The sequence below is a fragment of the Bidens hawaiensis genome, unplaced genomic scaffold (genome assembly GCF_021521415.1).
Source record: "Bidens hawaiensis isolate Kalapana, Puna unplaced genomic scaffold, B.hawaiensis_p1.1 tig00041900_1, whole genome shotgun sequence".
NCBI classification, from domain to species: Eukaryota; Viridiplantae; Streptophyta; class Magnoliopsida; order Asterales; family Asteraceae; genus Bidens; species Bidens hawaiensis.
This window is the reverse complement of record NW_027497433.1, coordinates 1-22224: the sequence shown is the minus strand read 5'-3', so window position 1 is coordinate 22224 and position 22224 is coordinate 1.

Below are 22224 nucleotides of genomic sequence, written 5' to 3'. Positions count from 1 at the left end.
AAAATAGTTCATTTTTAGGGTTTTTATACACCAGTCAGCTCGTCTACCCGAACTTTGCTGGTTTACGCGTTTTATATTATAAAAGTTCACTTTTATTCCAAATAAATATCCGTTCATCCTCGGATCTTGAGATTTTGCACAAATAACATTTTGACAGTGGGGAAATTTATAAAAAATATTTCCAGAATTAATTTTTATATTTAAAATTTATTTATCTATTTTTTAAACACCATTTAAACACTAAATATGTCGTAAATACCAAACGACCTTAGAAAAATCCCAAATTTTTCCTGGATGACCCCTGCCATCCACATAGTCCCCTGTAATGTTTCCAGAACCAAAATCTCTTTTTACATGCCATTTTCACTAAAACCGAGCAAGAAAACCCTAGAACTCGTTTAACCGAAAAGCCTACTTAGACTTCTCCAACTGACCTAAAATTTTGTGTGTGACTTATACATGTTATAAAAAGCTTATCTGGAATTTTCCAGAAGTTTTCATGATATTTAACTATTTTTCACCATTTTTGGCCAAAACGGAGCATTAAATTCACCAAATATTCATCCTTTGTCCAAAAATTACCAAAATTTCACAGAACTCTTATTTTCATGTGTTTAACACCTCTGTCAAATTTCATGACCTAAATCTAAACCGTCAACAATCTGTCTAAAAACTCTTAACCGAACATAAACCGAATATACCTTTCGTTTTCCGCCACTAAAAGCTACAAACTCGTCTTTCCGCCTTATCTACCACTAAATACAGAACCTACAACCAACATACCACAATACCAAGCAAGTTACACTCACAATCAAGCCTCTTTCACTATAGTTTCGGTTATTGTTTCAAAACTAAAGTTTAAACCGTAAAAATTCGTTCTTGGTTCGTTTAACTCCTTTCTTGGACCAAGATCCCTTGTATAACCCGTATACATCACTTGATCATGCGAGAATCGGTTTTCATCTTTGAAACCTCATTTTCTTGCAAATAAACTCAAGAAACGAAGATGAAAACGTAAGTAACTCGACTTTTTACCTCGGTTTTCTTGCTAAAATCTCGGTTTTTGAGTGATAATGTGGAGAGGAAGAAGGATAATGCCATGGTTGCTCAAAAAAAAGAAATGAAGGAATGGGGTTGGACCCTTTGGTTCGATTGAAAGTTTGAGGGGGTGGGGTGGGACCCACCTTTTCATTCTTAGCCACATATTTAGATTTCAGAAATCCGGATAATGTTTTGGATAATCTGGTTCAGTTTGTTTTTCGGTTAAATGTTTAATTCGGCTTAAAACGAGGCTAAAACGGTCGTTTTCGGCTTAAAAAATGAAATTTATATAAAACCGATTTAAAAACTTTAAAAACTTAAACCATGACATTTATTATCTTAAAACATCATATTATTAATAATTGCGCATCTTTTTCGGCTTGATCGATCGTCTCTTGCTCGGTTTGGTATTGAAGGTTTCGTTTAATGATACGACGTACCATTAAATCGAAAATTCTTTTTCTGTGCTTTAATTCATTATCCCGAAGCTTTAATACTTCGTAACATTACTAAATATCATATATCTCGTCTATAATTGAACCCTCGATTCGTTCGGGTTTCAATAACTACCGATCGATTAATCGCATATTCAATACGATGAATTATATATTCACGTACAATCAATACAGTAAACCATGTATTCTCGTATAATTACTATGGTAATTCATGTACCCGACATTAAATATAACGTAACTATTGTCTACCGGTTATGGTATGCCTGGTTTCGTCGGAATCGTTACAGAGGGTTTTAGGGTTTTAGAGAGGTTTAAGGAATATTTATACACCCTAAAGCTCATTGACCTAAGACCCACAACCATCTCTTATTCCATCTTTCATTAACCAAGCCCATACTCCTTTATAATATTTTAACTTAGTTAAATATTAACACACCGTTAAACAAAAAAATTTCTTTATTTATTATTATCGAAAGTAGGATGTTACAAGTCTTCCCTTCTTAAAGAGGTACCGTCCTCGAAACTTAACTATAACTTAAACAAATCTGGATAGAACTTGCGCATCTCTTCCTCAAGTTCCCAAGTGGAATTTGATCACTTGCGATGCTTTCATATTACTTTCACCAATGTGATAACTTAATGAGGAAGTTTCTTTTCCTTACGGTCAACTATCTCTACTGGTTGCTCAATATAGTTTAAATGTTCATCAACTTCAATGTCTACTAATTGCACGTGTGTCGTGTCATCCGCTAAGCATTTTCTTAGATGAGAACATGAAAAGTAGAATGAATTCCTTCTAACTCCTCGGGCAAATCTAATTTGTAGGCCACTTCGCCCACACGATCCACAATCTTAAACGGTCCAATGTACCTCAGACTCAACTTTCCTCTCTTTCCAAAACGGATAATTCCCTTCCAAGGCGAGACCTTGAGCATCACTTTGTCTCCAACGTTAAACCCGATTGGTCGTCGCCGCTTATCAGCATATGACTTTCGTCTGTCTTGAGCAGCTTTCATTCTTGCGTTGATCTGGTTAAACCCTTGAAGAGGTTTCTTGTACAACTTCTAAACTTCCAATCTCTTTCTGACCAATCTCAACCCAACATACATGATTTCTACATCATGTTCCATACAACGTTTCAAACGGTGGCATACCAATACTTGAATGGTAGCTGCTATTATAGGAGAACTCTGCTAGATGCAGATGGTCATCCCAACTTCCTCCAAAGGCTAGGACACTAGCACGTAGTATATTTTCAAGGGTTTGGATCGTCCTCTCAGACTTCCCATCGGTTTGGGGATGATACGCCGTACTGATGTTCAATCTTCTCCCCATGGCTTCATGTAACTTCTTCAAAAACCTTGAAGTAAAACGAGTATCTCTATCAGACATTATTGACAATGGTACACCATGCTTAGACACAACTTCTTTTAGGAACAAGCTTGCTAACGTTTCTGACGAGATGGCTTCTCGTATAGACAGAAAGTGAGCACTTTTCGTCAAACGGTCCACGATCACCCAGATGGTATCATGATGTCTAGCTGTACGAGGTAGCTTAGCTATGAAATCCATGGTGATGTGTTCCCATTTCCATTCTAGTATCTCTAATGGCTGCATCTTCCCATAAGGCTTCTAGTGTTTAGCTTTGACTTGCAAGCAAGTTAAGCACTTACTGACGTAATATACCACATCATTCTTCATTCCCAGCCACCAGTAGTCTCCTTTCAGATCTTGCTACATCTTGGTGGATCCCAGATGAATCGAGTATCTCGACTTGTGAGCTTCATCTAAGATTCGACCTCTTAGATTCCCATGGCGTGGAATCCACATACGGTCACACCTAATCTTAACACCATGAGTGTTTTCCATAGCTCGACTTGTTGTTCGACAAATTGTTCTTCCTTCATTAGTCCATCGTCTGCAAATACCTCAGACTGTACCTTAATCATTTCTTCAAAGAGATCTGAGTTAACAAGCAACTTATACGACTTCACTATTGTAATGACTTCATTCTTACGGCTTAGCGCGTCGGCGACTACGTTGGCTTTACAAGGATGGTATTTGATATCATAGTCATAGTCCTTTATCAGCTCTAACCATATTTTTTGTCTCATATTCAAGAAATACTTTAAGCTCTTATGATCGGTGTAAATAGTACACATAGTACCATAGATAACGTCTCCATATCTTGAGAGCATGTTGTAACACCCCGACCAAAGGCGGATTATACATCGGGGCGCCACATATTGTTTCATTACTCGTGACACTATTTGGGTGTCAATATTTAATAAATATGTTCATTCGCGCACGCGCAACGTAAACACAAGATAACATAAATCAACATAAATCATTATATTATAAGGCAAAATATTCGAACAACAATAACTTGTCTTGATACATTTTAATCTAGGTCCAAAAGTAAAAACGTCCTATGTGTCCACAAGCTCCAAATGTAGCTACAGCAAACCTGAACATGTGTTAAAATAAAACGTCAAACACTTGCGTGTTGGTGAGAAATCAAGTTTAATACCATACATAGATAACAATAAATCTGCGCGCAACATGTGTATGTCTGGTTTTCAACAAGGGTGTAATCAGATCGGGACCAAGTCTAAGATTCATAGCTCATAGTCAATCCGTGCTCCCAATTGAGCACAAAAACAAGAAAACTGTGCAAGTGTAAACAAAAGAGAAAATAATAAACGATTGTTCTCCCATGTTCATCTAATGGTACCATGAGAACTGCGGAATAGATCGACAAGACGGTTAATGATCCACACATACACATAAACAGCCAAGTCTACGTCCTCAACACATGGGATACTGCGCGACTAAAGTTCATAAACAAGTTTAAGACTCTAAGTTTGTATGAACACATGAACATCCCAAAACATAAAAAAAAAATAAAAAGGGATTAGGTACGAGATTACTCACTTGATAAACGGTGCGGTGAAAGATAAAGCAAGAACCAACTTTAAACAAGCACAAGTTAACCTATAATTAAAGATTATTGTTTTAACGATTGGTTTTAAGTCTTGATTATAAGTTAGCATAATTAATAAGTAACTTAAACAAATTATTATATATTATAGATTACCGGAAAACAGGGCAGAACAGGAGAAGACGGAGGCAGAGAGAGGAGACGGCAGAGGATCAACGGCAGAGAGCAAGGAAGATAAAGATAATAAGTGTTTGTGTGTGTAGTGTTAAGAAAATAGCATTATTATTTATAGGGAAACCATAGGGAACACAATCCCTAGAAAAGGAGAAAAGATCTTCAACAGGATCAAGCAAAAGATAACAAAAGCAAAAAGGTTCCAAAAGCAAAAGATATCAAAAGATATGGCAGCTGCAGGGGACAAGGAAAAGCAGACAGGTAACAGTAAACAGGCATGGGAGGGTCAGATAAAGGTACTGGTCAAGCATGGAAAAGCAGATCTCAAAAGATAATGTCAGTCACTTTTTCTGTCAACCAATGGGGTTGGTGCGCATGCTGCGCCGAAAGTAACTTTTCAGACATAAGATAGGTCAGGTCAACAGCACAGAAGATAAGACATCACAAAAGTAAACGGCTGGATTAAACAGAAAAAGACTCAAAGGGTTTAGCGCTAGAAGGCTCGAGCGCTCGAAGGCAGACACAGAAGGTCAAGAGTGCGTGAGCGCGAAGGCAGACAGAACCAACCTTAGCGCACCGCGGGAAGAACTACAATTCTAAGTGCGCCGCGGGAAGAACTATATTTCTTAGCGCGTCGCAGCAACAGATGGTCTTCACGCAGGCTTCCTTGTAAGGAGTCTGGCGCGTGGAGCTGCGCAGACAACCTTAGGCGGGAAGAAACAAAGGACAAACAAAGAGAGAAGGGGGGGGGGGGTTAAAGGCTTAAGGGCGGAACGACGACAAGAGAGAAAAGAAGGCGGAGAGAAGAAGAGGGACGGGACGGCGGAAAGGAAAAGAGAGGAAGAGGCGGGAAGGAAAATATTATTAGTAATATATATATTTTAAATGTCAAGTTTTAAAAGAAAATAATTAAATTTTAAATCATAAAAAGAATCGGATCAGAAAACGGGTACCTGGGTCGGGTCGGATTCGGGCAGATGTCACACATGTACTACTGCTTCTAGCTCCAAATCATGCATCAGATAAGTACTTTAATGAACTTTCAACTGTCTAGACGCATAAGCTATAACCTTACCTCATTGCATTAACATGCAACCTAACCTACGATGCGAAGCATCAGTATAAACAACCAAATCCTTATCACCATCAGGTAGAGCAAGGATTGGAGCTTGTGTGAGTCTTTTATTTAATTCCTCAAAAGCCTCCTCTTGAAACTTACCCCAGCTGATACTACTGTCTTTCGGGTCATTCCGGTCAATGGTGCAGCTATCTTGGAGAAGCCTTCGATGAATCTTCTATAATAGCCAACCAACCCTAAGAAGCTTCGTATATCATTCGGGTTCTTTGGAGTTCTCCAATTCGTTATAGCCTCAATCTTAGCTGGTTCCATGGTAATCCCTTCAGGATTAATCACGTGACCAAAAACCGCACTTCACGCAACCAGAATGCGCATTTTGAAAACTTAGCGTACATGTTCTCTTTCTTGTAAATTTCCAATACTTTACTTAGTTGGTCTGCATGGTTAGACTCATACTTTGAATAAATCAATATATCGTCAATGAAAATGATAACCGACTTATCAAACATCGGCTGACATACCCTATTCATCATGTCCATAAATGCTGCGGGAGCATTCGTTATACCGAATGACATGACGAGAAACTCATAGTGTCCACGCTGTTTTAGGGATGTCTGCCTCTTTAACCTTCAACTGATTAAAGCCTGATCTAAGGTCTATGCGCGAGAACCAGCTCGAACCTTGTAGTTGATCAAACAAGTCATAGATCCGTGGAAACGGATATTTGTTCTTCACTGTAAGCTTGTTCAACTCCCGGTAATCTGTACACATTCTGATGCTTCCATCTTTCTTGTTAACGAACAATACTGGTGTGCCCCACGGGGAAACACTCGGTCTTATGAAACCTTTATCAAGGAGTTCTTACAGTTGGGACATCAATTCTTTCATCTCGGACGGCGCCACGCAATAAGGTGCTTTCGCGACGGGTTGGGCTCCTGGTACTAAATCTATCTGGAATTCTATCTCATGCTCCGGTGGCAACCCTGGAAGATCCTTTGGGAACACTTCTGGATAGTCGCAGACAACAGGAACACCATTCACTTCTTTCATCTCAGCCGTAGCTTTGACAACATACGCCAGGTAAGCACCGTACCCTCGTCGTAACAAACCTTCGGCTTTTATCATCGAAATGGCATTAAGCCCTGAACTTTCTTTCTCACCATAAACCGTCACTGTACTACCATCCAAGGACTTTAACCTTATCAAACTACTCTTACACACTATCTGAGCCTCGAACTCAGATAGCCAATCCATTCCCAACACCACATCGAACCCTCCTAAGGCCATAACGTACAGGGTCACAGGGAACTCACGTCCCTCTAACTCTATCTTCCAATCCTTAACCATTCTCATTACCCTAAGCAAGGTTTCACTAGTGGTTTCTACTGTAAAAGTTCCAGGCACACGACAACATTTCATTTTTTCTAACGCACTAAATGTCGTAGCTACAAAACTCCTATTCGCACCTGAATCAAATAATATGGAAACAGAAATACCGTTTACTAGAAACGTACCTGTCACAACATCGGGAATTTGCCTATCTTGCTCTTGAGTCAACATGTAGGCCCTGGTCTTCGGCCTTGCATGCTCAACATCTTTCTTTCCACTTCCTCCAGCTCCACAATCGGTGCATTCCCTTGACATGTGACCGTTCTTGACACATTTGTAACATGCAGGCTTGGCACTACATTCAACAGCATAGAGCCCTGGCTTTCCACACTTATAACATACATTTGACCCAACTCTGCACTCCCCATCATGGATTTTCCCGCACTTATGACATGTATCAGAACCGATACCCCACCTACATTCTCCACCGTGCATCTTACCGCAAACTTTGCAAGACTTCTTCTCCCACACCTACTGTTTCTTGTCCCTAGAGTTCCACAACTGAGTACCGGGTCGTTTAGCATGATTGACCCACTTTTTATCCTTGTTCTCTTCCACCACCACAACATCCTCCACAGCCAGGTCATCATAAACCATCTCCGCGAGTTCCATAGCAGAGTCAATTGCAGCTGGTTTATTAGCCCTGACTAATGTGCGGACATTCTGTGGTAGTCCTCTTATGTAATGCTTGATCCTCTTAGCTTCAGTGTTAACCATGTCTGGTACCAACCTGGACATTTGGTTGAATTTGGTGGTAAACTCGCGCAGAGTCATTTTACCCGCCTTAAAGTTCAGAAACTTCATCTAAGCCCTTTCTACCTCAGCATCAACACAAAAATGTTTCATGACCATCTCCTTCAAGTCATCCCATCTTAAAGCCTTAATCTTATCTCGACTCTTCCTCTACTCTACCGACTCCTACCAGTATATCGCTTCGTCACCAAACGATTGGGTAGCATAACCCACAGCTTGGTCAGGACGGAACTCGCTAATTCGGATAACCTTGTCCATGGAGGTTATCCACTGGAGAGAAGCGATTGCGTCCCCCAAACCGGTCAGCTTCGGTGGGTTGCAATCTTTGAAAGACTTGTAGTTACACTCACCATGACCTCTCTTTCTCTCAACCTTTACCGATCGAACTTCACTCGAATCACCTTCCCTTTCGTCAGCTTTCTTACCTTCATCACCTGCCCTCTCAGCGGAACTTACATGGCTTGCAGCAGACCTTTTAGGTTGCAAATTTTTCACTGTAGCTGCTACAGTCTGAGCAATGGCATCTTGAACAACATGGTCAAGTTGATTTCCTTCGTTGTTGCACGGATTTCGTCCAACTGAACTCCTCCTTCCCTTGTGTTAGTGGCTGATGCTACCAAAGGTTCTCGGACAATGTGTGACCTGCTACGATGTCCAATTCAACCTCCATGTATCACAACATTCCGAGCTCTAGCCTTTGGTATTCTATATGTAAACACAAACATCATCACTCAAGGAACTATTTAGTACAAGGATAGTGCGGCTAACAGGTAATAACCGTCCCTGATGTGATTAGCCGATCACGTTACTCTCCATGTCCTATGCACTTCCCCCTGTGAGTCTTATTGTGCTGGATTCTACTCTTAACAGTTAGACAATCAAACAATTCACATAATCAAATATTCCTATCTCTAGCACTTTAAGCTAACTTCTTACACATTCTTACATTTCACACGAATTCAATCATATACTTTACCTTTACTTAGCTTGCTTGAGAGACACATGGCTTTCTTGAACTTGCATTTTATTTCTTTTCTTACTTAAGTCCCATTCTCTGTTCGAGTCTAAGCATGTAGGATGCTTAATTCTCTCGAAGTTATGCTCTGATACCAACTTGTAAGGCCCCGTCGCCGGTGCCTCACTTTGGACGTTGGATTTACTCATAAACACAACTCTAAATATCAGAGTTAAATAAAACTTTCACGGAATATTAAAACTTTCATTAAACATTTCATAACATTACAAAACTTGTCTCAAATAACATCCCATATCTTTATCATAAAACATCGTTCGTAAACACATCATAATTCTTCGGATGCCAGCTTCTTTATTCACTTGCCATGTGCCCTCCTCAAGGCAGCTGCCTCATTCTACTCACCTGTGTGCATACTAAAAGTCAGCTAAGCTGAGTGAGTTCTAGTTAATCATACATTCATTACCTTACTTATATATATCCGAAGCATATTACTTTCTTTATACCTCGTTCATACATGTATACTTACTTTTGTTCATACTTTATACGTTCATACCTTCATTCTTTCATGCTTTCATACTTTCTTACCTTTCAAATTTTTATCTTACTTTACACACATTCTTATACATTTAAAATATCAGTATGCCCTACTTTCCTCGAGTATTATTAGGCCCCGGTTCCCTCTTGCCTCGAATATTATTAGGGTTTGGTTCCCTCTTGCCTTGAGTATTATTACTGCCCGGTTCCCTCATGCCTCAAATATTTTTAGGGTTCAGTTCCCTCTTGCCTCGAGTATTATTAGGACCCGGTTCTCTCTTGCTACCATACAACCATACCTTACCTTTCTTTGTCATTATCTCTATAACATTCATACATACTTTCAGTAATATCATACATGCATTATTCATACATACTTTCTTTCATATACTCATTTCATACTTACTACACAATATCTTCCTTAACAATACATGCAATATCCGAAGATCGTTCACGTACTGTCAAGCATGCATTTATAATATAGACATAACTATCACTTTAATCATTATGACATACACTAACCACTTAAGGTAAGTGTATTAGCAATCACATTGAGTACGCACACAGCCCCGAAAACATAACAAGGAAATAGGGCTAGAAACTCACCTGTCTCCTGTTTCTTTCTGAGTTAATATTGATTTCTTTCTTTAGCTGGGCTCGACTAACTGTATATCATTTATATGTGTTAATTAGCTAGCCCTAAACTCGTTATTTAAGTTTCAGCAAGAATGGTTAAGTCTGGTCTATTCTAATTGAGTGTCCCATTCCCATGTGAATACATTTGTATTCCAATACACTTTGTATTCGAATACTTTGTATGCGAATAAACTTTGTATTCGAATATAGAAGTGTATTCGAATATGGAATACACTTTTTATTCGAATACACTTTGTATTCAATTAGAACCTACTTGTAAAATCCTTTTCTTTCTTTCCTTTCTGTATTCGAATAGGCAATAGGTTAGCATACAACTTTGTATTCGAATGACATGTATTCGAATAGGTGGTGTGTCAGCATACAACTACTTGTATTCGAATTCACACTTGTATAGTCTTTCTTTCTTTGTTGTATTCGAATGGAGGCTTATTAGAATACACTTGTATTCGAGTAGTCTTGGGTTAGAATACATTTGTATTCGAATAATATTGTATTCGAATGGCATGCACTCCAATACACAGGTGTTAACATACAACTTGTATTGGCATGATACACTTGTATGCGAATTCCCCTTGTATTCGAATGGTTGCTCACTCAAATACAACCATTGTGGTATTGTATTAGTCGAATACAACCACTGTAAGTGGTTATCACCTTTATTTTCATTTTTCACCTTATATCAAACATCCATTTGCATAGGTAAGTGCCGTATAACCTTCCGAACGTTTTCTTTTCCGTTCCAAGCCAAGATCTAGATCGTTTATTAATAAAGTTCCAACCTTTATTAATTAAAAACTCGTTTTAACTAGATCTAGGGTTTCTAAAAGAACCGTGTATACTAACGAGTCCACCTTCAACATCAAGTTTACACTTTTAAGGCATAATCACACCTGATTTTCCTTAGTACTAGGTTTTAGGGAAAACCGTTATTAAAAACATAATCTTTAAGTGTAAAGAACATACCTTTTCATGTTTTAGGCTATGGTTAGGTTTAGTATGCAACAATAAGCTCGTATATTGCTTGTATAGTCAAGATTTATCAAGATCCAAGCTTGGTTCTTGGTCTTGAACCTTGGCCGAAACCAAGAAGGTGTTTGTGTGTGTCTTAGAGTGTGTAGGGAGGCTAGAAGATAGAGTGAGGGCTTTAGGGGTTTAGGGAGGTTTAAGGAGTATTTATACTCCCTCAAGCCCATGGAACTAAGGCCCATAACCATCTCTTATTTCATCTTTCATTGACCAAGTCCATACTCCTTTATAATATATTAACTTAGTTAAATATTAACACACCGTTAAACAAACAAAATTTCTTTATTTATTATTATTGAAAGTAGGATGTCACAGTTGACCATGTGTAAACACATGTTCTCGAAGGTATATGTCAACTCTTGCTAGTGACTGCCCTTGACTTTGTTAATGGTCATTGCAAAACAAACCGCAATTGGAAATTTTCTTCGTTTCAATTTAAATGGAATTTTCTAATCTGAAGGGGTTAAACCACTACGAGTTATATAAGTGAGATAACCAATATTAGTATATGAAATAACCTTTACTTCTATAAAACATCCGTCTAAGTTAATTACTTTTAATCTAGTACAGTTGCACAAACCGTTCTTCTGATCAATATTTCGTAATAACATTATTGGGACACCAACTTTTAGAACCAGTCTATGGTTAGGCATTGTTGACATTTTTAAACCATTTAGGAAATCTGGTGAGTGTAATGCTGGATCGAAACCAGGCCCAACACTATCAAACTAATCTTTACTATCAAAACTGTGGTATTAAACTTCTTTTCCGGAAAAACGAGAAAAATTTACCATTAATGTCTTGGACAACCTCATTTAAAGGTGCAAGTATGTCCCTTTCTTGAAAGTATGTAGTATCATTAAAATTGTCCAATAATGATGGATAAACAAAATTAATCAAACTAGAAATCGGATCAGATGAATCACCAATCAAAAGATCATCTAGTATATCTATAATGCCTTGGCCGTTATTTTTACCACCCAGTTTTCCTTCACCAAGTTCTAACAGCCATTCTGCAAATCTTCTTGTAGCTTCCATATCTGATGATTGGCACCTGCAACTAACCTCATCTTTTTGTTAACCTAAGTGTAACATTCGTCATTTTCGGTTTATTTTTTATTTGTATTTGTATCAAAAACCCGACCTGTTTTGATCTTTCGGATCCGTCGTTATTAAAAATATATCGGGTTTTATGTTGATTTATGTTACACAAATGTCGGGTCAAGAAAACATCCTTTTCGGTTCTTTAAAACACCATTTTATGGCTAAAAACGACATAAAATGAACTTTAGGGACTAGAATCATCAAATATCAAATTCCTAAGTGGGGTTGTGGATATTTAAAATAAAGCCAAAGAGCAAACCCTTATAAGTCTATAAACATGATCACAAAAAGTACGAAAGTACAAATACACTACAGACTTTATCATCCACGCTGTTAGTCATGTGGGGTCCCCTTGCTCGCGTCTCATTACCATTAAGAAACGGACCATAAGGGACACGCTACATGTAAGCCCTACAGATAAAATTTTGCATACTCACCTATGGATATGGATTTGGGGTATTGCTTGATAACGGGGGTATGTCATGTTGTGGGGAGCACTAGCTATAAATAATTGAACCTTAATCATATCTAATGGCTGCTTGGTAGACTTTGATGCTTATGCTTAGGTGGATAAACAATACCCTTGATCGTCTTAACTATTCATAAATATTGAGCAACAAAGTTTTAAATCTGCTTTCTTTGAGGTTTAAGTCAGTTGGGGTGGTCTGGTCCGGTAAAAGCAGAAAATAAGCGGGTCTTAATTGTGTAAACCCCTAAGTAATATTATTGTCGGATCTTATTTGTCTCGGTAAAGATTAAGGCATGGGTTTAGGTGGACAACAATAACGATGATCGCGGTTTTTGCGTTTTTCTGAGCTTTAAAATCTAACCTATATGTTTAATTTAACTTTGATTTTCCGATTCTGATCCAACTGCATTAGACTTTTTCAGGGACGAAAAAGGTTTAAGTGTGGGGATGTTTGATGTGTTGTAAAACACATTTACTTTCCGTATCATTTTTATCATGTTTTAATTGCTTTTTAGTTTAATTATTAAGTTTTATGGTTTGTTTATGCTTAATATTACAAAGATGATTGTTTTCTTGTAGGTTATGAAGTTTGGCGGAAAAAAGAGTTAAATTGAAGAGTTTAGTGGCTTAATTGTTCAACTTTCAAACTTATAAGTCAAGGCCCGACCCAAGCCCACATCTTAAAAGCCTTATATAATATTATATTAAGTTAATTAATAAAGTTACCAGCCATAATTCCACCAATAATTCCGAAATCACAAAAACCTAACCACCTAACTATAGTTCTGATCGGAACTATTGCAGCCGGCAAAAAGAAGAAGAAAAAAAGGAAGAAGGAGGCGGCTGTTGGTGTCTTTGGCGGCTGGAGAGGAAGGAGAACATCATAGAGGATCTTGTGCAGCTGCTAGGCTTCTTATACATCCATTAATTCAGCCATAAACCTTAAGTAAAACACTCATAAACTTTACTTATTTTTCAAGAACCCTAACTTTGTTGATTTGGTCTTTTACTTTGAATTGTTTTACAATTGATTGATTGTTTGTCTTGTGATTGATATTGTTTGGATCTTGAATGAGTTTGATTATGTTTATGATGATGTTTGTGATGTTTTTCTTAAGTATACATGGCTGTCCAAAATCAATGAACAGCTAAACTTGTTTGTTCTACCTAGGATAGATGATTGTTGAGTGGTTTTGACTTGTTTAATGGATTGTTAATGTTCAAGACTTGAATTATTGATGTAAAGTTTAACTAAACCATAAATTAGATTGTGTGTGATGGCTGTGTTTTATTTGTTATTACTTATAATCCTCTTGCATTAGTTAATTGAATTGGTTTTGATTAATTGATTGCTTGTTAGACTCTTGACTTGGTGTTTCGGGTTTATTTGCGGGGTGTACAACCGTAGGGATAAGTGGGTAATATAATCATCTAAAATCAGTTAAAATACACCTTCTTTGAGACCGAGAGGTGATAAGAAGTAATATTGTCTCGTTGCTTTTACTTGTTAGAATTAAGACCGCGCGAGAGCGGGTTCTTGTCTTGTCAAGTTTGAGTGTTTATGTGCAATTAGTTTGTTTAATTTGGGTTAAGTTAATTTTTTTCTCTATCCATGGTTGCGTAGTATTCATTTCCATTAGGATAGTGTGTCGATGAGACCGAGAGGTGAGTCGTCATTTGAACACGTTAATAATTGTTTTTCCGGTTTATTATTTAAAATCAATTAAAATAAGTTAGAGATTGTTAGAGAGACTGAGAGGTAATTTGACTTTCTTAAACAAGTTTTAGTTGTGTCAACTTTTATAACCGGTGTCGCGAATATTTTCAGTCCGTTGTCTTGTTATTTCTATTAACATGATTCATTCCTAGGTAGACGTTTTATTCATTGAATTTAAACCAAAGTTTTCAAAGTTTTGTCAAAAGTTTTCTTTCAGTTAAGTTAAGTAGTTAAAATAAATTATAAAATAAATTAATTAAATATTTTGGTGAGCTTGGTTAGAGTTTAGTAATTATAAACGTTTTCACGTGTCTTCGAGTTCGATATCCGAACTTTCCTTATCTGTGCTATACGCGATCGGTACACTTGCCGTTTGTGTGAACTAGGATAGATTGTTTGGTTTTTAAATCTTAGTTGCCCGGAATCGATGACCTCTTCGATCAACTCCAAGGCACAACTTGTTTTTCCAAGATCGATCTTCGATCGGGTTATCACCAATTGCGTGCTCATGAAGACGACATTCCTAAAACCTCCTTTTGTACTCGGTATGGGCATTACGAATTCTTGGTTATGCCTTTCAGATTAACCAATGCACTCGCGGTATTCATGAACCTCATGAACCGCGTTTGCAAACCATTCTTGGACAAATTCGTAATTTTTTTTATCGATGACATCCTCATCTTCTCCAAGACCCAAGCCGAACATGAGCATCATTTACGCTCCATTCTCGCCCTTCTAAGGAAAGAACAACTTTATGGCAAGTTCTCCAAATGTGATTTTTGGTTAAAAGAAGTTCAATTTTTGGGTCACGTCGTCAACGATAAAGGTATTTATGTTGATCCCGCAAAAATCGAGGCCTTAAAAGATTGGAAAACTCCATCCACACCCACGGAAGTCCGATCTATCCTTGGTTTGGCCGGGTATTATCGGCGATTCATTCTAAACTTCTCCAAAATCGCGTTAAACCTCACCGCACTTACTCATAAAGGAAAACCTTATGAATGGGGACCGAAACTAGAAGTAGCTTTCCAAACTCTAAAGCATAAGCTTTGCAATGCTCCCGTTTTAACACTTCCCGATGGAAATGACGACTTTGTGGTATTTTGTGATGCATCAAACCAAGGTCTCGGTTGCGTTCTCATGCAACGAGGTCAAGTTATCGCATATGCCTCAAGGCAACTTAAGATTCACAAAAAGAATTACACGATTCATGATATCGAACTTGGTGCCGTCATATTTGCTCTCAAAATCTTGAGACATTATCTTTATGGCACAAAATTTCCTCAACACATCTTTTACCAAAAATATCTCAACATGAGACATCGTCGATGGGCCAAATTACGTAGTGATTACGATTGCGAAATTCGCTATCATCTGGTAAAGCGAATGTCGTGGCCGATGCCCTTAGTCGTAAAGTTAATGACAAATCCATTCTGCTTCATAGCATCATCATCCAAACCGATCTCCAAGACCACATCTATCAAGCCTAATGCACCTCTATTGATGAAGGCAATATGTACGACGAAATGCCATGTGGTGCCGAACTTCAACTCGAAACTAAACCCGATGGCTTGCTTTATTTTCTCAACCGTTTATGGGTTCCCGATGATGATGAACTTCGTACTTTCATTCTCGATGAACCTCATATATCGCGATATTCCGTACATCCCGGTGCGGATAAGATTTACTTCGATCTTCGATTTATTTATCGGTGGCCGGCTATGGAAAAAGACATAGCACTTTATGTCTCAAAATGTCTTACTTGCTCAAAGGTTAAAGCCAAACATCAAAAACCTTTTGGTTTACTTGAGAAACCTCCTATCCCCGTTTGGAAATGGGAAGACATTGCTCTGGACTTTTTCCTTTGGGAAGTAAAATGATAGTATTTGGGTAGTCGTTGATCGATTAACCAAATCTATGCCGCCATGGTATTTTGTTGACCATCATATCCGATCGTGATGTTCGTTTCACCTCCCGTTTTTGGAAATCTCTTCAAGAAGCTTTGGACACTCGCCTTGATCTTATTACCGCTTATCATCCTCAAACCGATGGCCAATCCGAGCGTACAATCCAAACCCTTGAAGATATGCTTCGATCTTGTGTTATTGATTTTGGTGGAAATTGGGATGCTCATCTCCCGCTTATTGAATTCTCATACAACAATAACTATCATTTTAGCATTGATATGGCTCCTTTCCAAGCTCTTTATGGTCGTAAATGTCGTTCTCCGATTTTTTAAAACGAGATTGGTGAAACCCAACTCACCGGTCTCTAGATGGTCCAAGACACTCCTCGCTGCTAGAAGTCGCCAAAAGAGCTATGCCGACAAACGGCGAAAACCCCTCGAGATCTATTTTGGCGACCTTGTCCTTCTCAATGTATCCCTTTGGAAGGGGGTCGTCCGTTTTTGAAAGAAAGGAAAACTAGAACCCCGTTTTGTAGGCCCATTCAAAATTATCGAAATGATTGGAAAAGTGACTTATAAGCTCGAGTTACCGCAAGAACTTACCGGTGTTTATCCAACCTTTCATGTTTCAAACCTCAAAAAGTGCTTAGCCGAAGGTAATCATCATATACCTCTCAACAAAGTACGTATCGATGAAACCTTGCAAATGATCGAAAAACCCGTTGAAATCATGGACCGCAATGAGAAACGAACAAACATAGCCGCATCCGTTTAGTTAAAGTCCGATGGGAATCACGGCGTGGTGCAGAATTTACATGGGAATGAGAAGATGAGATGAAGGAAAAGTACCCGCATTTGTTTATTACGGATTCTTCTTAATTTCGGGAAGAAATTTCCTAAAGTAGGGAAGACTGTAACATTCGTCATTTTCGGTTTATTTTGTATTTCAATTTGTATCAAATATCCTACCCGTTTTGATCTTTCGGATCCGTCGTTATTAATAATATATCGGGTTTTATATTCATTTATGTTACACAAACGTCAGGTCAAGAAAATATCCTTTTCGGTTCGTTAAAACACCTTTTTATGGCTAAAACGAATTAAAATGAACTTTAGGGAATAGAATCGTCAAATATCAAAAGCTGGAAAACCCCCCCCCCCCCACTCTTAGTGGCCGCGCAGCGCCTAGCCTCACCTGCAGGCTTCCCAGCTCGTTTTTGGATGTTTTGTGCATTGTTTGCCCATTTTAAACATACCCATTTGCATGCAAACCATAAAAACAACCTTATGACTAACCCTTCACTCTTTCCCTGTATAAACAAGGCCAAAACATCCCATATGGGCTTGCTCATTCTCCTCAAACTCTTCGCAATCTAGATCTAAGTATTCTTTCTTCAAGTTCTTGATAATTTAACTTCTCAAGGTTAAGCTGATACTAATCTTTGTTTCTAACTAATACTTGGTAATTAAAGCATGATGATGTACATATATATAATATACACCCCTTGTTTCTTTCGGCTTTCACTTCTCCGGTCACGGTCGGTTGAAGTGTCGTGCTACAAGGCAATGCTTCATGGATAACTATTATAGTCCTTAATAAACACTTTAATTTATGCTTTAATTTCGTTATGCTTATTAATATTGTTTATTCCTTACTTAATTTTAGTTTCCAAATCATTTTTAATAGTTCAATGGTATTGAGTATGCGGCCACCATTTTCGGTTTCATTCCGAGTCAAGAATTGAACCAAAACCGAACTTTTGCTTGAATACTTTATTGTTAAAATATTGAATGAAAGATTTGAGTATTATTATTTTTAAGTTTATTTTAATGAGTTCTATGGTATTGGATATGTGGCAAGCGTCCTCGGTTTTATTCCGAGTAAAGGACTCGAACAGAAACCGAACTCATGTTTAAACACTTTATTTTAACATGTTGTATGTAAACTTGAGTATTATCATTTCTAAGTTACTTTAATAGAGTTTTACGGTATTGGGTATGTGGTAACCATCCTCGGTCTTATTTTGAGTCAAGGACCGAACCAAGACCGAACTAAACCAAGTTCACTCGCTTAAGACACACTAGTGTGTTTGGGCCACTGAATGTCATATTTTCTCTAAAACTATATTTTAAACTAATTTTAAATGTTTTCTCAAAACACTTGGTATGTTGGATCTAACTTGATCTTATAACAAGTTTGGACCGACAAAACCAAACACTCGCTTAACGGACGTCGAGGTTCTTCTTAATAGAACTACACACTTGGTTAAGCTTCTTTTGATTTCATTGAGTTAATCATAACATTTTCGAATCTCGGCTTCGAGCTTGATCAATTATCAAGACTCGAACCGACAAATCCAAACACTCATAAATCTCGTTTTGGTATATATTTAACTTTGCAATTTTGCAATTATACCCAGATATTTACTTAACAAAGGTTAAGTAAAAACTAATGTAATACCGAGACCCGAATTCGAGTAAACTTACATTTCTAAAACCATTACTTTAATTCTTATGTATTTACATTTAACCTTCAAACTTTACTTATATATTTTACTTGTCAAGTTATTTTATTTTAAAGCTTTTAAAACCATCTACTAACTCAAGACTTTTTTAATCTAGGTTTTGCCCGTTGAACGTACCCTCCCCTCATTTTATCGCAAACTATCCTTCAAGTTACTTATTTCACATGAGTACATTTCATCCCCCATTTTCACTTCATACTTTGGCGGTAACATGCATACTTATTCAAAACAAGAATGATTTATAACACTCTATCATCAAACCACAAACTCTAGGGTGTATGATACTTAGAATACTTGATCTATTGTGTGTTATATGTTTCATATGCTTTACGTGCACGAATTTTTAATTTTATTTTGTTGTGGAGCCTCAATAAGTATGATCATACGCACCCCTAATTACTTTAGCCTTGTGCTAGTAGAATAGGGCCTCATTATCCGATTATGTCGGTTGTTATCAATTAGAAAGGATCCTCATTTACTTATGATTTATATACCGCGATTGTTGCTTTTATTTGTAGTCTCATATACGTTTGTGGATTTTGCCTCATATATATATATACTCAAAACTATGAAATTGCTCACCAACATTCGTGTTGACGAATATTATTTTATGCATTGATACAGGTTTAATTATTGGTTGATTGGAGTTCGAAGATGCTATCTTATGTTAGAACCCGCCATTGATCTAGCCGCGTCGATACATCGATTATATACACGAGATCTAAACGTTAAATTATTACTTTATTGATAGATAATGAATAATTACATAATGACTTATGGAGAGGATATAACTTAGATCTAGGACCTCACACCTCTCATATGTGTGATCTCGCCTAATTATGAGCATGGATTTGACTATTTGTAGCCAATATGCTCCAGTTCATTAATTTAGTCTAATTTGTTATATCTTCATAATGAATTAGACTCCATTCGTTATGATTCCATAACGAATGATGATAACTTAGCGAACCAGCCTCCATTCGTTATATTACATAATGAATGGGCTTATAAACTTAACGAACTAGCCTAGACTATAACGAATGGGCCTCATTCGCCATACAATCCATAGCGAATGGGCCATTTACATTAAATATACATTCTAGACTATCTATAACTTATTCGATTGCTACGGACATCGAAACTGTGCACTAACATCTTATTTTAAACCTTTTAGGTTATTAGAAGAATGAACAATTAAATTGTGACATTCGTGACAAAACGAGATATAACTTATTCATTACGTAGCGAGTAAACGATTAATCGGTTAATTCGTAGCGATTAAATGATTAACCGAACGATACTGATTATGACGCGTTTGTATACCGAGTGGTCATATATGAGTTATATATATATTATAGTGGATAACATATTGATAATTAGGACCTAGTACGAATAAAATAATTTAAACGAAAAAGGTTTCGTTAAACAATACGCTATGACTTTAAACGCAATCGTTAACATCAAAACGAGCATTGTAGCATCCGTCAAGCCAAAAAAAGACTTATGGAACACTTATATAAGATGTTTAAGCATTTGGTTAAAATATTTTGGATTTTTACAACGAGTCAGTACGTTTTTCTTATTTTACAAAAATGGGCTGAAAAACACTCGTTTTCGCTTTGTTTTTCGCACCCGAACTAGTTTTCTTGCAAAAAACCAAACCCAAACTAAATTTTGGACCGAGATTTAAATGTGGCACTAAAACTGAGGCATCAATGGTGCAAAAGAGAGGCCCAATGGGCCCCCTTTGGGCCGACCGCAATTTAGGGGTGGGACCCCCTTTGTATTGTTAAAAAAGCTTTACCCTTAGATATTTTCACCCTTGTTTCAATGAACTCAATCCCAGCAGAGTTCTTCTTCTTGCAGCCCAAAAACCCTAAAGGTAACAACTATTTTCATGAGATTTTCACTTGATTAACATGCTTTAAACATAGAAATTTAGGTTTTGATTAGTGTTAAACATGCTTAACCATCCAAAAACCCTAAAAATCACCTAAAATCATGTTTTGATGTTAAACATGTTAATAAGTCAGAACCATATGAATTTTGACCAAAAACACGGATTAGAACGTTAATATAACGTTTTTACGGTTTAAAACCTTGATTTGAAACCCAAACTGAATCCCTAATTAATAAGGTTGGACTGTGGATGATTTATGCTCGTTTTTGTGTAGTTTTATATGTATATACACAGACTTTGTGACCCAAGACCCAGAGAGCCGATAAAACCACCGAAAACTATCAAAAACCGACAAGGTAATTATCGTATTACTCGTTTAGGGGCTGTTTAGGAATAGTCTTGTTTGTAGTTTGCGAAACTTTTCAGGGATACTAGGGATCACATAAGTGAGTCCCTGCTTAAATTTGTTAATTTTTCGATAAACAGAGAATATTTGGCGAATTTATTACCATTTATTGGCGTTTAGTTGGGAAAAATAGTTAATCTTCATGAACAGTTATAAAATTTTTCTTGGGACTCAAAAATGATATGTTAAAATCTGTGGAACAATTTGGGATCATTTGGAGATGTCTAAGTATAGGTTGTGCATTTGCGTTTTTATCGAATTTTAACAACTGAAAAATTCACAAAGGGATATTTTGGTCAAAGAATTAGGTTTTGGGAATGGTACAGGGGTTGTGTTATGGTATTATGAACACTTAGAAATTTTATCGGATTTTTCGGGAATCGTTTCGACTCTAAACGGGGTATTTATAGGTTAATTATAACATATAAAATGAACTTTTATAAATAAATAGCTAAGTATAAAAAGTCTGAAAATATTTTTACAAAATTCTAAAGATTTTGCTTTATATAATTTAAATTATACATGTTTTAACGAAACCAACAGTTTTATGTTTAACGAATTGAATGGTATGTCAAAAAATCAAAAGTGGTCAAATATCATAGTTTTGGATGAATTTGATAAAAAACAAACTCTTTCCGAGATTTCTGAAAATTTGGGTGGATTGTGAGCGTTTTGTATAATCAAACTCGTATGAAAACGGAAACGAACTCTGCGATCAATCTAGATACCGAAACTTTAAACTTCTTTTATAAATCAAATAATTTTATCAAACAGTAAGTCTACTTAAGTTTGTGTGATCTTACCTATTTCTGAAACGCGTAAACGATCAACTTGGCTAGGCATGAAAAACGATGCAACTGAGCCAAATCTAGTTTTAAACATTTCATAACGTACAACGTCACAATCTACTAGCATGTTCCGGGCGTAACAGCTATACCCAGACTAGTTATACATCCCGATTTAATTTAAAGAGTGAACTAGTGTTAACAGTAACCAATCAGTATTACAATAAGGTGAGTTTCATGACCTCACTTTCGAAACTTTTTTACGAACTTTTGGGGTGAAAAACGTGTTTACAAATAAGTATATACTTGAAAACTTGTGATGATGTAAATTATCTAAGTACTAACACTTGAAAGTCCCCACAAACACAAGTGATTAATTTCGCGCCGG